The 15,488-nt window shown below is 49.5% G+C and overlaps 1 pseudogene; it reads left to right on the top strand.

Annotated features, from left to right (window-relative positions):
• The first annotated feature begins 3,906 nt into the window (after positions 1-3,906).
• On the top strand, positions 3,907-4,557 carry LOC102487306 (60S ribosomal protein L10a pseudogene; annotated as a pseudogene).
• The last annotated feature ends 10,931 nt before the right edge of the window (positions 4,558-15,488 follow it).

Below are 15,488 nucleotides of genomic sequence, written 5' to 3' on the forward strand. Positions count from 1 at the left end.
TGTTTTTTTTTTTTTTTTTTTTTTTTTTTTTTTATGGCTAAGTAGTATTCCGTAGAGTGCATGTCCCATAGTTTTGAATGCACTCTTCTGTTCTTGGACATTTGGGTTGATCCCATGTCCTAGAAATGATGAATAATGCTGCAATAAACATGGGTATGTAGGTGTGTTTCCGACTGAGTGTTTTCCTATCCTTCGAGTAGATGCCTAAGAGTGGAATTCTGGGGTCATATGGCGGTTCTATGTGCAGGTCTCTGAGGCACCTCCGTATTGTCCTCCACAGCGCTCATACGAACCAGAATTTTCTATTTCAAAATTGAGATCTGGCCCAGCCACAGTGAGTGTAGCAGTAGTGCAAATTCCGCGATGCCGGAAGCCAAATGGAAGATCAGGGTTCAGTCCCCAGGTTAGCTCACAATCCTGGCTGGTTCGAAAGGCTGGGGAGGATTGTAGCTTGAGACCCTGTTGAGAGTGTCTGTCTTGGGAACCAGCAGTTAGCGTAATGGCTATGTCGCTGGACTCCCATGTAGTCGACCACGGTTCGCATCCCGGACCCGGTGGTTTAAACTCACGCTGGGCGCATGTGTGTGTGTGCCCAAGATCCCGAGAGGAGAACGGAGGAGAAGGGATTGCGGTGTGGCCATCCCCGCTGGGGGGTGATTTCTTGCTTTCTGTCTCTATGTCTCTCTCTGTCTGTCTGGTGAGTGCATGCGTCCTATAGAGAGTGTCTTTCTTTCTCATTCTCTCTCTGTCTCTCTCATGAAATAGAAATAAACTAAAAAAATAATAATCAGAGTCTCAGGGTAACTGGGATGGTAGGTCATCTCATTCTAACATCATTTCTGAAACCCAATTGACCTAATGAAATCAGCACACAAACACTGACTTGTTAGAAGCAACCGACTTTGTACAAATCACTTACTGCCACTGCCAGCTAACCCTCCGAGAACCTTTGCTTGCAAAGCACAGAATGGAACAGATCCTCCAAGCAGGTTTCTTGAAATTGGCTGGAAGGGCGGAGCTCTGGTTTCAGCCTCTATAGATGTGTTCAGTTTCCACTAAGCAATTCACTAACTGCATTGATTTTTACGGTGAGGCTGAAGGTATGATTGCGAAAATATCCAGAAGATGCAGGAACGGGAGAGCTGGGGGCTGAAGAGCACAGGGAGAGTTCTGCTCCCGAAGCTCAGTCCTAGGAACACCTCTGCCTGAGGGCCCTCGAGAGCCTCCACGGGTACAAGTTCTTGCTCACGGTCCAACAGCTGTCAGAGCAGATGGCTAGGGATTTGTTTACTGTGGTCCTGAGTATCACCCCGTAGCTCTAAGGCACGGGGAACAATTTGACAAATTTGATTAACTGAGAACAATGTGACGCTTGCTTGCAGAGCTGGGTCTGCACTTTCAGAGTTCCTTATGTTCTTTTCATGGTCTCTGGGTACAAGATAATATTAGCTACCACCTCAGCCCAATGAAACCATCAGAGAAGACAAAGAGTGTCACCCTCCGTCGCCCCTTTTGTCTTACAGCGGAGCCAGCTGTGCTGTCAGGGATGCTCAGAGCATACCTAGCCCTGCCTGCAAGCAACCGAAATGTGGGTTCACCGTGAGTGGCCCTTGATGGCTTCTGTCTCCATTCGAAGCGTGTTGGCTTTGGAAAATGGACTATAAACAGTCCGTCTGCTGAGATCGGATTCTACCCCCCTGGCTTGCTTCTGTTCTTCTTCTTCTTCTTTTTTTCGTTTTTTTCTTTTTTTGGAGAGGTTTTTGCTATAGGGCGCGTGCGCTGGCCAGACAGACAGAGAGAGACAGAGAGACAGAAAGCGAGAAATCACCCCCCAGGGGGGATAGCCACACCTCAATCCCTTCTCCTCCATTCTCCTCTTGGGATCTTGTGCACTTTCAGAGTTCCTTATGTTCTTTTCATGGTCTCTGGGTACAAGATAATATTAGCTACCACCTCAGCCCAATGAAACCATCAGAGAAGACAAAGAGTGTCACCCTCCGTCGCCCCTTTTGTCTTACAGCGGAGCCAGCTGTGCTGTCAGGGATGCTCAGAGCATACCTAGCCCTGCCTGCAAGCAACCGAAATGTGGGTTCACCGTGAGTGGCCCTTGATGGCTTCTGTCTCCATTCGAAGCGTGTTGGCTTTGGAAAATGGACTATAAACAGTCCGTCTGCTGAGATCGGATTCTACCCCCCTGGCTTGCTTCTGTTCTTCTTCTTCTTCTTTTTTTCGTTTTTTTCTTTTTTTGGAGAGGTTTTTGCTATAGGGCGCGTGCGCTGGCCAGACAGACAGAGAGAGACAGAGAGACAGAAAGCGAGAAATCACCCCCCAGGGGGGATAGCCACACCTCAAGCCCTTCTCCTCCATTCTCCTCTTGGGATCTTGGGCATGCACACACACTCGTCTGGCGTGAGGTTAAGCCACCGGGTCCGGGACTTGAACCACGTCGACTACGTGGGAGTCCAGCGACATAGCCCTTACGCTAACTGCTGGTCCCTGTTTCTGCTCTTCTAACTTACAGCAGTTTCCTCGGTGAACACGCCATGGATGGCTTGCAAAGCATTTTGTGCCTTGAGATGGTGTATGTGTCCTTGGGTCTGTGAGAGGCCACCGCTGCTGGCGGGGGAGACAATAGTCTCTCGCCCTGGGAAGTTAGTCTCGGAATTCCAGAGGGAGCCGGCCATCGCTATGAATAGCCTGGCATTCCGGGAGAAGTTTCGCAGAGGAGCCTCCTGCTGTGCCCTCCAGCTCTCTGCTGGATGGGGGAGACGAGCCCAGGGCCTGAGAGGTTGGGAAGGGCTCAAGGAGGAGGCCCATTAGGAGACAGGCTTTCTTGTGTCCAGATTCCACTTGGGTGACCCTGGAGAGAGACACTGCAGGCTCTTTTCTGGGGCCACAATGCTCCATTTACAGGCTGCAATTAGTCGCAAACAAAATTTGTGCATCCACCACTAACTGTCAGCTCAAGAGGTTGAAAGTTCAGTCCTGGGGAGGTCAGGATGCCTTCCAAGGGATGGATGGCTTTACTTCAGCCCTCCCTGCTCCACTATGAAGGGGACCCTCTCTGGGGGAGAGAGCTGCCTTCCAGATGAGGATGCCTGCAACGCTGCATGATCTGGGGCTCGTGGTTCCGAGACTAGGCCCAGCAGGCAGGCCTACCTGTTCCACAGCGGGGCACGAACTTGGTTCATCATCAGTACAGCCATCTGAGCAGATGAAGGCAAAAAGTGCCGGTGATTGCCAGGGTTCAGCTGATGTTTGAAGGTTCAGCTGGTTTTCCTTGCAGATTCCAAGAGGGCTAAAAAAGCCAGAAGGGCCCAGAAGAATGAGCGGTGCTTTGCCAACTCAAAACGTGTACACAGTTCTTCTGAGAGTACAACAAAGGCTCTATTTTGCCTTGACACACCAGAGCCAGAAACAGGAAAAGGCTCCAATTAACTGGCCGCAGCCCAGTGCAGAGTAGGTCAATAATGGGAGGGTTATTTCGAAGCTGTCACACATGCACTATGGCCACCGCCTGAGTGCCTCTTTCAGAGCGGGGACATTCTTTGGCAATCCAGATCCAGTTTTTGTCTCTGAGATGCTGCGTGTTCATTTTCCATTGTCAGAGGATGACGCGGATTCTCTCCGGCAACAAAGCAGACAGATTTACAATGAGCAAGCCATTCCAGGTCTCCCCGTTTCTACTCAGGACTCCCAAACACCAACACTGGGCCTAGCCCAATGGAAGGCTGATGGTTTTGAAAACTCCCAGGGTGTGCCAACACTGACGGATCCATCGAGTGCCCCCAGCAAACTCACTAGAAGACAGAACGCAGCCCTGGGCAGTGACAACCTAAAAGGGTAAACTGAGTCAACATATGTGAAGAAAAAGAAGTCTATTTGCTCTTTTCCGGGTTTCGCAGCATGAAGCACCATGAGCAGCAAAGTCTCTCGCGACACTCTGTACGAGGTGGTGCGGGAAGTCCTGCACGGGAACCAGCACAAGCGCCGGAAGTTTCTGGAAACAGTAGAGCTGCAGATCAGCTTGAAGAACTCTGACCCTCAGAAGGACAAGCGCTTCTCGGGCACCGTCAGGCTTAAGTCTACTCCCCGCCCCAAGTTTTCCATGTGTGTCCTGGGGGGACCAGCAGCACTGCGACGAGGCCAAGGCTGTGGCTATGCCTCACATGGACATTGAGGCGCTGAAGAAACTCAACAAGAATAAGAAGCTGGCCAAGAAGTATGATGCCTTTTTTGGCCTCAGAGTCCCTGATCAAGCAGGTACCTCGAATCCTGGGCCCGGGTCTAAATAAGGCCGGCAAATTCCCTTCCCTGCTGACACACAATGAGAACATGGTGGCCAAAGTCGATGAGGTGCAGTCCACAATCAAGTTCCAGATGAAGAAGGTGCTGGGTCTAGCTGTGGCCGTTGGCCATGTGAAGATGACCGACGATGAGCTTGTGTACAATACCCACTTGGCTGTTATCTTCCTGGTGTCATGACTCAAGAAGAGTTGGCAGAACATCCGGGCTTTATACAAGAGCACCATGGGGAAGCCCCAGCGTCTGGATTAAAGCACATCTTAATAAATTCTAGTGCCACAATCAAAAAAAAAAAAAAAAGTCTATTTGAGCCATGTACTCACCAGAGTTGGGGGAAGAGAGGAGACAGAGAAAGAGAAAGCCCTCCCCCCCATTAGGGCTTGGTCATACCACAATCACTTCTCTTCCATTTCTCCATTGTACTGGCCCTGGCATGTTTTTCAAGCCACCAGGGCCAAGATTTGAAGCAGAGTTGACCATGTGGACTCTGGCTTCCAGAGCCCAGACTATAACCACTGCACTACCCGTCCAGCCCATTTCAGGGTACAAGTTTGAGGTGTGGACCTGACGTGCAGCCCAGATGAGCTTTTCCGGTGGCTCCAAGCAGGCACATCAAGGTCTCACAGTCCTCAAGCAGGTTTCAGAGGCCGAAACCACACGTGGGAGTGGAAGAGAGGGAGGAAGTTGCACCAGTGTTTTGGGACAATGACCTTTGGCTACGTGATCAGGAACAAGGTCTGGACAGGCATTCCCCGGGCAGTTGTCCCTGGAGAAGCTGTCTCTGTGTCCAACACAGTGGTCTTGGGGCAAGGTCATGGTCTGGTAGCATGTTCTGAATAACAGCTCTTACTGTCAGGCTCTTCCATGCCTTGCCCAGCTCACTGGAGTCAAGGTTTGATGCCAGTTGACACAAGTGACGCCATTTTGATTCGGAGAACTTTCACAGTCGCGAAGAGTCTGGGTTGGCTTCTCCATTCCCAGCATACTAGCGGGACCCACATGGCGTGGAGGAAGGGAGTCTATGTCTAGCCCATTCTCTTCCAGGCTCCAGTCTGCTCCAACCCAGATTTCCAGATGTAAGGCCACCCTATAGACAGGGTTTGGGTGACCAAACCCGACACTCAGAGACCCTCCCCCACCTGTAGATCATTGCCTTCCGTCCCTCCTCCCTCGCCTTGGAATCACCAAAAGCCACGCAATAACATAATGGCTTCCACACCATGGGAGCTGCTTGGCTCTCTTTCCCGGATGGTGCTCTGGGAAACAGCCCTTCCCCTTTTTCTCTTTCCTTCACTCCCTTCCCCGCCACACCCTGCAACCTGCACCAGGAATCAGCCTTTGAGAGCACACAAGCGACTATTCCTTGGTGGTCAGGGACGGGGGGCCAGACAGCGAGGCCTGATGGTGAATTAATGAGAAACCTCCTGTCACCTGGTGGGTAATTTTTTTCTAATTAAGTTAATTGAATTTTTTTTATTATAAAAGGAGAGCAATGTTCATTATTAAACATTTGTAAAAAAAAAAATACAGAAAAGTAGGAAGTTGGAGGAAAAAAGAATAAAGCCTACAGGTGGGTAATTATAGTCTCAGAATTATTAGTCATCTTGACTGGGCACTGGGTACACCATAAATTACGTTTTTAGAGTCAACACCAGTCCCGCTTTCTAGCTCAACTGCTGTGTCCTCAAGTCAGCATGGTTACTTATCATCATCCCCTTGGGTGGGCAGGATCCTTTCTGCTGGAATTTTAGACCCATTTCCATTTTAAGACAAGGGGCCAGCAGGTGGTATGATGGTTAAGCCACTAGATTCTCACATAGTCGACCACAGTGTAAGTCCTAGACCAAGAGGCTTGAACATCATGCCAGGCACGTGTGCATGCGAGCCCAAAAAGCCCAAGCAGAGAATGGAGGAGAAATGATTGCACTGTGGCCATCCCCCCCAGAGATGATCTCTCACTTTCCCTCTTTCTGTCTCTCTCTGGCAAGCACATGTGTCCTATGGCCAAAATCTTTCTAAAAACGAAATAAAATGCCCCTATAGACCGAAAAGGTTTTAGTTTTTAGGGTTTGTTTTTGTTTTTGTTTTGGTTTTGGTTTTGCCATAGGGTGCATGTGCTCACCAGAGAGAGACAGAACGTGAAAGTGAAAGTGAGACGTCACCCCTCACCCTGGGGCTGATAGCCACACTGCAATCCCTTCTCCTCCATTCTCCTCTCCGGATTTTGGGCACATACACACACATGCCCAGCATGATTTTCAAGTCACCAGGTCTGGGAGTTGAACTGCAGTCAGCCATATGGAAGTCCAATACCTTAACCACTATGCTACTTTCTGGCCCCAGGATCGAGTTCTCTTTAGCTGCTATAGTATCATTAAAATATTTTGAGGCACAGAGGCAGCAGGTGGTGTGGTGGTTAGGGCTGCTGGACTCTCACATGGCCAACTGCAGTTCGAGGGCTCTTGGATTGGGAATTCAGGGAAGGAATCTCTGAGAAAGTGACATTCGTATGACACCAAAATGACAAGGTCACAGTCATGCAGGTGCCTGGAGAGGAGGAGTCCAGGCCCAGGGAGCAACCAATGCAAAGGTCTCAATCCAGGAGTGAATTTAGCATCGTCTAGGAAGAGAGAAGTTCAAAGTGACTGGTGGAAAGAAAGGAGAAGAGTTGGGGCCAGCAGGTGGAGTGGTGGTTAAGGGCGCTGGACTCCCTCCCGCATGGCTGACCACGGTTCAAGTCCTGGACCTGGCAACTTGCCTTCTCACTTTCTTCTTTCTCTCTCTCTCTCTGTCTTTCTCTCTCTCTCTCCTCAAATTTAAACAAATAAATAAAGTTAAATAAACTCTTAAAAATAATAAAGAAAGGAAGAGAGTAAAACGAGATAAAGTTAAAGGAAGACAGCAGCCAGCTTCACGTAGGCCCTTGTTAACCATGACAAACCTAGGTCTGCTTTTGAGAGCAATGGAATGCTATCGAAGGGTTTTTTTGTTTTGTTTTGTTTGTTTTAGGGATTTTTTTTTTTTTTTTGGCTATAGTGCATGTGTGCTTTCCAGAAAGAGAGAGAGTGACAGAGAGACAGAAAGTGAGAAATCACCTAGGGGGATGGCCACACCGCAATCCCTTCTCCTCCATTCTCCTCTTGGGATCTTGAGCACGCACGCACACATGCCTGGCATGAGTTCAAGCCACCTTGTTCAGGACTCGAACCATGGTTGACTAGGTGGGAGTCCAGCTACGTAACCATTACGCCATCTGTTGGTCCCTTGTTTTGTTTTTAAGTTTATTTACTTTTAGAGAGAGAGACCACACCCAGTCTTCATCCAGCCCCAGATCATAGGCATGCGGGTGCCTGGCATACTCAGAAAGTTCTCCGGATTTGAACTGGGAACCTTCCCATGCAGGATTCCCTCAGACAGAGCAGTGTTGTACTGTCAAGTCCACATTGAAGGGCTTTAAGGAGAAGAACGTCTCAAATTGATTTGTATTTTTGGAAAATCTCACTGACTCCGACAGGGAGAGGTGCAGGAGAACGAGCCTCAATGAAAGATGGTGGAGTAGGGTGCTGCTGGCTATGAAGAAGAGGATGTGCCCAAGCTATGGTTTAGACATAGCAAGAATCAATAGGATTTGCCCCTGGGATGAGGGTTGGGGACAGGGAGGCAGGTGAAGGAGAGAGGAATCGAGACCGACCCCTAGCTCTCAGCTTGAATAAAAGAGGTATGGCAGGTGTTCCCCTTCCTGAGATAGTTATGATTGTGGAAGGCAGGCCTGGCGGCAGGAAATCACAATAAAAATCCCAGTGGAGGGACCAGCAGTTAGCGTAATGGCTATGTTGCTGGACTCCCATGTAGTCGACCGTGGTTCGAGTCCTGGACCCGGTTCGAGTCCTGGACCCGGTGGCTTAAAACTCACACCGGGTGCATGTGTGTGCGTGCCTAAGATCCCAAGAGGAGAATGGAGGAGAAGGGATTGCAGTGTGACCATCCCCCCAGGGGGTGATTTCTCGCTTTCTGTCTCTGTCTGTCTGTCTGGCAAGCGCACGCGCCCTATAGCAAAAACCTCTCCAAAAACAAAAGAAAGAGGGAAAGTGAGAAATCACCCCCTGGGGGGATAGTCATGCTGTAATCCCTTGTCCTTTATTCTCATCTCAGGAGTTAGAGCACACACGCCTATGTGCCCTGTGTGATTTTCAAGTTGTCAGGTCCAGGACTCGAACTATGGAGTCGGCCATGTGGGATCCAGCCACTTGACCTCCATGACACTTCCTGGCCCTGCACCAAGGATTATTAACCTTTTAAGGTCAATGATCTTTTTCCAAATCTGATGAAAGCCCTAACAGAGTTGATATTTATTGATTTACGCACGTCAGGCACTGTTCTGAAATGAAACAGGTTAACCTGAATGTATTCACTCATCCCTGCCTTAGAGAAAGCCGGTGAAGTGGGTACTGTTCTCATGGCGCCCCGTTTATGGATGAAAAGCACAGGCTGGGAAAGCGACAGACACAGCTAGGTGGTGAGCGAGCCAGGATTCAGACAGTCTGGCTCCAGCGAGCACGCGTTCACCCACCCTCTCTCCAGAAGGAAGTGCATCTGACTTGTAGATATAAAACAGGTATATAGTTTCAGGGACTATTTCATGTCCCGAATTAGATTTTTTTTTTTTTTTTGGAGAGGTTTTTGCTATAGGGCGCATGCGCTCGCCAGACAGACAGAGACATAGAGACAGAAAGCCAGAAATCACCCCCCAGGGGGGATGGCCACGCCGCAATCCCTTCTCCTCCATTCTCCTCTCGGGATCTTGGGCACGCACGCACACGCGCCCAGCGTGAGTTTAAGCCACCGGGTCCGGGACTTGAACCACGGTCGACTACGTGGGAGTCCAGCGACATAGCCATTACGCTAACTGCTGGTCCCCCGAATTAGATTTTTTTAATGTAAAGTTCTCTCTTAAAAAATTAAAAAATAGGGGACTAGCAGGTGGCGTGGCAGTTAAGGTGCTGGACTCCCACATGGCTGACCAAGGTTCGAGTCCTGGACCTGGTGGCTTGCTTTGTCCCTTGCCCCATTTTCCTTTCTCTGTCTCTCTCTGATCAAACTGGAAAATAATAATGAAGTTATATATAGTCACCCCCCAGGGGGGATGGCCACGCCACAATCCCTTCTCCTCCATTCTCAGCCACAATCCCTTCTCCTCCATTCTCCTCTCGGGATCTTGGGCACGCACGCACACACGCCCGGCGTGAGTTTTAAGCCACCGGGTCCAGGACGCGAACTGCGGTCAACTACACGGGAGTCCAGCGACATAGCCATTACACCAACTGCTGGCCCCTGTAACTAGCACATTTTAAACATGGCAATACTGAAGATGTTTTCATACTTCAAAGTAGATCTAAGGTATGGGCTGTTTTGTTATGGGCCTGTAATATGTGTCCACTGTATCATTCGAGAATAGTCGATGTTGTCTTCTGAGACCAACCGAGTAAGTGGAGTGAAGCGCAGCAAGAGTTCCGCTTGGCCGACTCCGCGGCTTGGCGGTCACATGCTGCCTGGGGCATGCCAGATCCCACATGGCGACGGTGGTTTGAAACCCCAGCGCCATCAGCCTGAAACACGCCAAGTGTGTGCCTGAGCGTCCAGACTCTGATGGCGTGTAGGGCTGACGGACACAGGACCATCGTGGGACCAGGCCCTGCAGAAGGTGCTCATCCCTCCCTCCCACTCTTTCTCTCTATCTCTCATGTCTCTCTCTCTCTTGCACGCAAACATGCTCTATCATGAATGGGGGAGAAGCGTTTACTGTAGCTAATGAGTAAATAAGTAGACTGGGAAACAGAGTTTGGTAACCTGCAAGGATTGAATGAGAAGGGAAGAGAACAAGCGAGAAGGAAATGCGCAGGCGGGGGCGCGCAGGCGGGGGCTGCAGGAAGGGCGTGTGCTGACACTGCAAGCGGACAGCTCTGTGACCCTTCGCGCCGTCACCCACGGGTGTGACTCATCCTGCCCCACTTTGGCTCCGATCCGGAGAGGCAGATAAAATTCAGAGATGCCCAGCGGGCTGCCTAGACCTGACTGCCTGTGGTGGGGAAGTGGGGAAGGGGCGGGCCTGGGCTGCGGCTTCCCCCCGCGTCTCTCGAGGTCTCTCGGGCAGAGGCAGTGGGCGCTGGTGCTGGCCCCAGGCACCTGCTAAGCCCTGAGCCCCGAGCTCCCGTGTGTGACCTCAGGTCTGGTCCTTGCAAACACCTACAGTGGAGTTAAAACTTAATGATGCAGGGGGGACAGAAAGACAGGAAAGGGACAGGGGAGGATGGAGAACATGAACCCCGCCTAACACGAGGCTGGGGTGTGGTTTTTAGGTCTGTCTTGTGCCCTCTCTGTACGTGTTTAAATTTGCCCAGCCTTTTCTCTGTGGACCCTGCCAGGCTCTGTAAGTCTGTTAAAGGGCAAGGCAGAACTGTACTGTGGATTTTCCCAACTACCCTCTTTCCTGAAAAAGACTGAAATATGGCTCAAAAAGGGGAAAAGTAACACACAGAACTTGAAGGCAAGTGAAAGAAAATATAATCAAAATGGAGATGCCGGTCTGGAACTTGTGGTGCTGCCCCATCCCTTCCTTGGAACCTCACTCATCCCAGAATGGGCAGTGACTGAGACGCCGTGGGCAGCTTTGCAGCCGTCCCCCACGCTGGACGGGCCATGGCAAGCACACCGTCTGCAGGGCTGTAGAACCAATCAGCCCTCATTTGGGAAAAATGCCTGGTTTGTTGGTGCTGGTTTTGGTTAAAAAAAAAATTACGGGACCAGCAGTTAGCGTAATGGCTATGTCGCTGGACTCCCATGTAGTCGACCGTGGTTCGAGTCCCGGACCAGGTGGCTTAAAACTCATAACGGGCGCATGTGCGTGCATGCCCAAGATCCTGAGAGGAGAATAGAGGAGAAGGGATTGCAGCGTGGCCATCCCCCCTGGGGGGTGATTTCTCACTTTCTGTCTCTCTGTCTCTCTCTGTCTGGCGAGAACACGCACCCTACAGCAAAAAAAAAACTCTCCAAAAAAAAGTTATTAAGAAAAACAAATACTTCTGACGTCAGTTCTCTGTTTGGACTTGAGAAGGCTGTGTCTTTTCTTCCTGGCTTTTTCATGCTCACACAAGCAAGAAGCCTTTGGCGAGCTCAGGGCTCCGTGGTCTGCCTGCTCAGGACTAAAAATAGCTTCCTGAAGACTTCCAGCCGGCCTTATCTCTTGTTCTAAGAACCTTTTTTGCAAACAAAAGCAAAATTCCTCGTAATTCCAAAATCAGGCCCACCTCCCCCAAGCACTTCCCGCAGAAAGGCTGCCCATGGCTAGCAGACGGTGTCAGGCAGCCCCAGCCCGTGGGGAGTCTGGATTACAGATACTCCATGACAGAGGCAGCAGGGGTGTCTGCCTTCTCTGAACAGAGCAGAGGCCAAGCAGAAGCTCACCTACGAGGGCGACAGTAAGGAGTTGGGGACAGAGAGGACCCGTGGGGCGGGTGGTGAGCTAAGGACAAGGGAGCTAGATGGAGTTCTGACACTCGAGGAAAGCCGGAGGTGGAGACTCAGCGCTGTATCTACTCACTTCCCTCATGCCTCCATTTCTGCTGCACTAGTCGGACTAGAACAGGGTCGTAGAACAGAACTTTCCTGAAGGTGAATCGGCCCTCTCTGCGCTGCCCAGTATGTGAGTCTCTGGTCACATGTCACTGTGGAACCATTAAAATGTGGCTTGTATATCTGAATTTTGCATTTTATTTCATTTCTATTAACTTAAGCTTTTAAAAAAAATGTTTAGAGAGATTTTTGCTATAAGACAAGTGCACTTGCCTGAGAGAGAGACAGTGGGAAATCATCCCCCAGGGGGGATGGCCATGCCACTATCCCTCCTCCTCCATTCTCCTCTCAGGATTTGGGCACGCATGCACACACACCTGGTGTGAGTTTCAAGCCACTGAGGGACTGTAACTGCAATCGATCATGTGGGAGTCCAGCGACATAGCCATGAGGCCACCTGCTGGTCCCTATTAACCAAGGTTTTATTTTTTTTTTATTTATTTATTTTTTTTTTGGAGAAGTTTTTGCTATAGGGCGCGTGCACTCGCCAGACAGACAGAGAGAGACAGAGAGACAGAAAGCGAGAAATCACCCCCTAGGGGAATGGCCACGCCACAATCCCTTCTCCTCCATTCTCCTCTCAGGATTTTGGGCCCGCACGCACATGCACCCGGCGTGAGTTTTAAGCCACTGGGTCTGGGACGCGACTGGTCCAGTTGACTACGTGGGAGTTCAGCGACATAGCCATTACGCTAACTGCTGGTTCCCCCTAGCCGAGGTTTTAATAGCCACATATGGCTAACGTGTTCCATCTTGGACAGTGCCGGGCTGGCATCAAGGATGACTTTTAGAGTCAGACGAAGCTGGATTTGAACCCTGGCTCAGTTGTTACTAGCTGTATGACTGCAGATCAATCACTCAATCTCCAGAAACCTTCGTTTTCTCATACATAATATAGGACTCACAACAGCGCCTTCATCAGATTGGGGTGAGGACAACCTAAACTGATGCACGAAAAGCACTTGCAAAATTGGGGCCGGCAGGTGGTGTGGTGGTTAAGGGCGCTGGACTCCCATATGACTGACTGTGGTTTGAGTCCTGAACCAGAGAGTTTGCTTTCTCACTTTCTCTCTCTCTCTCTCTCACTCTGTCCCTCTCTGGTCAAATTAAAATATATAAATAAATAAATGGATAAAGTTAAATAAAACAATTCTTTAAAAATTTTTTAAAAGAAAAGCACTTGACAAATTATTGTTTTATACACTTAGCTCCCTCTCAATTTTTCCAGTATGACATTTTTGCAGTAAAGAAATTCTAGATGGGGCTGGCAGGTGGGATGGCGGCTAGGGGAACTGGATTACCACATGGTCAACTGTGGTTCAAGTCCCGGACCTGACAGCTTGCTTTCTGACCACCCACCTCACTCTGTCTCTCACTGGTCAAATTAAAATTTAAAAAGAAAGTTAAATACAATGATTCTTTAAAAAAAAAAAAAAAAAGAAAGAAAGAAAGAAAAAGAAAGAAAGAAAGAAAAAAAAATTCTAGTTATTTGTTCTACCAACGTATAGATCAGTGGTTCCGAAGCAAGAGTGATTTTGCCCAGAGGACATGTGGCCATATCTGGAAACATTTTGGCTTGTTCCAAAGGGAGGAATGTTACCCCTACCTACTGGTTAGAGACCAGGAGTCCTGCTAAATTTCCTACAGTGCACGTGACTGCTACTCACCCCCACACAAAACAATGAATTATCTGCTCCAAATATCAACGATGCTAAGGCTAAGAAACTCTGGTGTAGACACGCTCTAAGAATGCCTTTTTGATTTTTTTTTTAAAGGAATTATTACTTAATTTTATTTATTTATTTAATTTTTAAATTTGATCAGAGAGAGACAGCAAGCCACCAGGTCTGGGACCTGAACCGTCAGCCATGTGGGAGTCCCGCTCCTTCACCACTGCGCCATCTTCCAGCCCCGTGAGTGCTTTTATGGTCATGCGACCAGGAAACCTTGGTGGGCTCGGAGCACTGAGATGATCATAAGGTCACTGGACGATCTCACCTCATCTTTCCCTTGGCCCTTCCCTCTGCTCCCCAAAGCGCTCTTCCCACCTTTCACCGCGCATCTTGAAAATTTCTACTTTTTTGGAAAGCTCTCAACACAGCTACTTCTCTAAGGAATACACAGGCAGCCCTCTGTGAAGAGGCAACACTCTCTTCAATGAACACAGTCAATGACTCCACCTTCACTTCTGTGGCTCTCCTGGCCCGATGCATTTCTCCCCAAGATATCGCATGGCTTGAGTGCTTCTGTCTGGAATGTGAGCTTCATTTCTTCAGGTGTCTTTCCTGGCCATGGTTTAAACACAGCCCCCACCTCGTGGTTATCTATCCCTCATCCTGCCATCCAAGCCCCTGACTTCTTATAGGGACATGCCGTAAGGTACCTCGAGGGGAAGGGCTGTGGATTGAGAAAAGACAGACAAGTAAAGTGGGAGTCAGGCTGACCGGCATCACTGCTGGAGGTCGCCACGGCCTGGAGCTGTTCTTTGCTCATTCCTCTATAGGGAGGGCAAAGCCCTGGGCTTCAGCTGTAGGAATGCCTTGTGCATTTTGTTTGTTTTGTTTTGTTTTTTGGAGAGGTTTTTGCTATATGGCGCGTGCGCTCGCCAGAAAGACAGAGAGAGACAGAGAGACGGAAAGCGAGAAATCACCCCCCAGGGGGGATGGCCACGACGCAATCCCTTCTCCTCCATTCTCCTCTCGGGATCTTGGGCACGCACGCACATGCACCCGGCGTGAGTTGAAGCCACCGGGTCTGGGACTCAAACAGCGGTTGACTACATGGGAGTCCAGTGACATAGCCATTATGCCAACTGCTGGTCCCACACCTCGTGTTTTCCGCTAACCTCAGGTTTCTTCTCTCTGTAAAAACAGCAGTAGATCCTGTCTCTGTTTAGAGCTTTCACATGCCCTGCAGGGACAGCGCTAAGACTGGATCTACTTGAAGGCACCCCCTGCAGTTCAGAGCAAGAATTTTGTCTTCTTCACCAGAACTGTCCCTGGCACATAGTCACAGCCCAGGAAATATTTGTCACATAAATTTAGAAAATATTTCTAACCCAGATCCAGCGACACACGTGCTTTGGGTCATAGTCAATCAATGAGTTCCTCAAGTGTATCCCGGCGTTCTCAGCCATGGGGTCTGACCTTCGTTGGAGTGCATCATGGAGCGTGTACCTAAATTTAAAGACAATTAGCAAATGACAAATAACAGCTGTCGGAAAATGGCCTTGTTCCTTTGCCCCCTCCCCCTCACTTAAGAACAAAACATTCTCATAATGGTTTTTTCTAACATCCCAGTTTTATAGAACTGCACAAAGAAATTTGGACAATTTGAGCAATTATTTTTTTTTTTGGTATCGTATAAGGTACTTTTTAAATGAATCATTTTGCAAGCTGCTCCCACTGGGGAAACCCTGCCAAATTAATGGGATAGCCTCCCAGTTGGGAAGGGAACTGCTCACTGTGGGGAGGGAGGTCTGGACAGCCCAGGGCCTGGCCGGCAGCAGGGGTGCAGCCCCTTGTCTTCCTCCTCTGCTCTTTTCCCTTTGCCTG

Source organism: Tupaia chinensis, unplaced genomic scaffold (genome assembly GCF_000334495.1).
Source record: "Tupaia chinensis unplaced genomic scaffold, TupChi_1.0 Scaffold000018_1, whole genome shotgun sequence".
NCBI classification, from domain to species: Eukaryota; Metazoa; Chordata; class Mammalia; order Scandentia; family Tupaiidae; genus Tupaia; species Tupaia belangeri.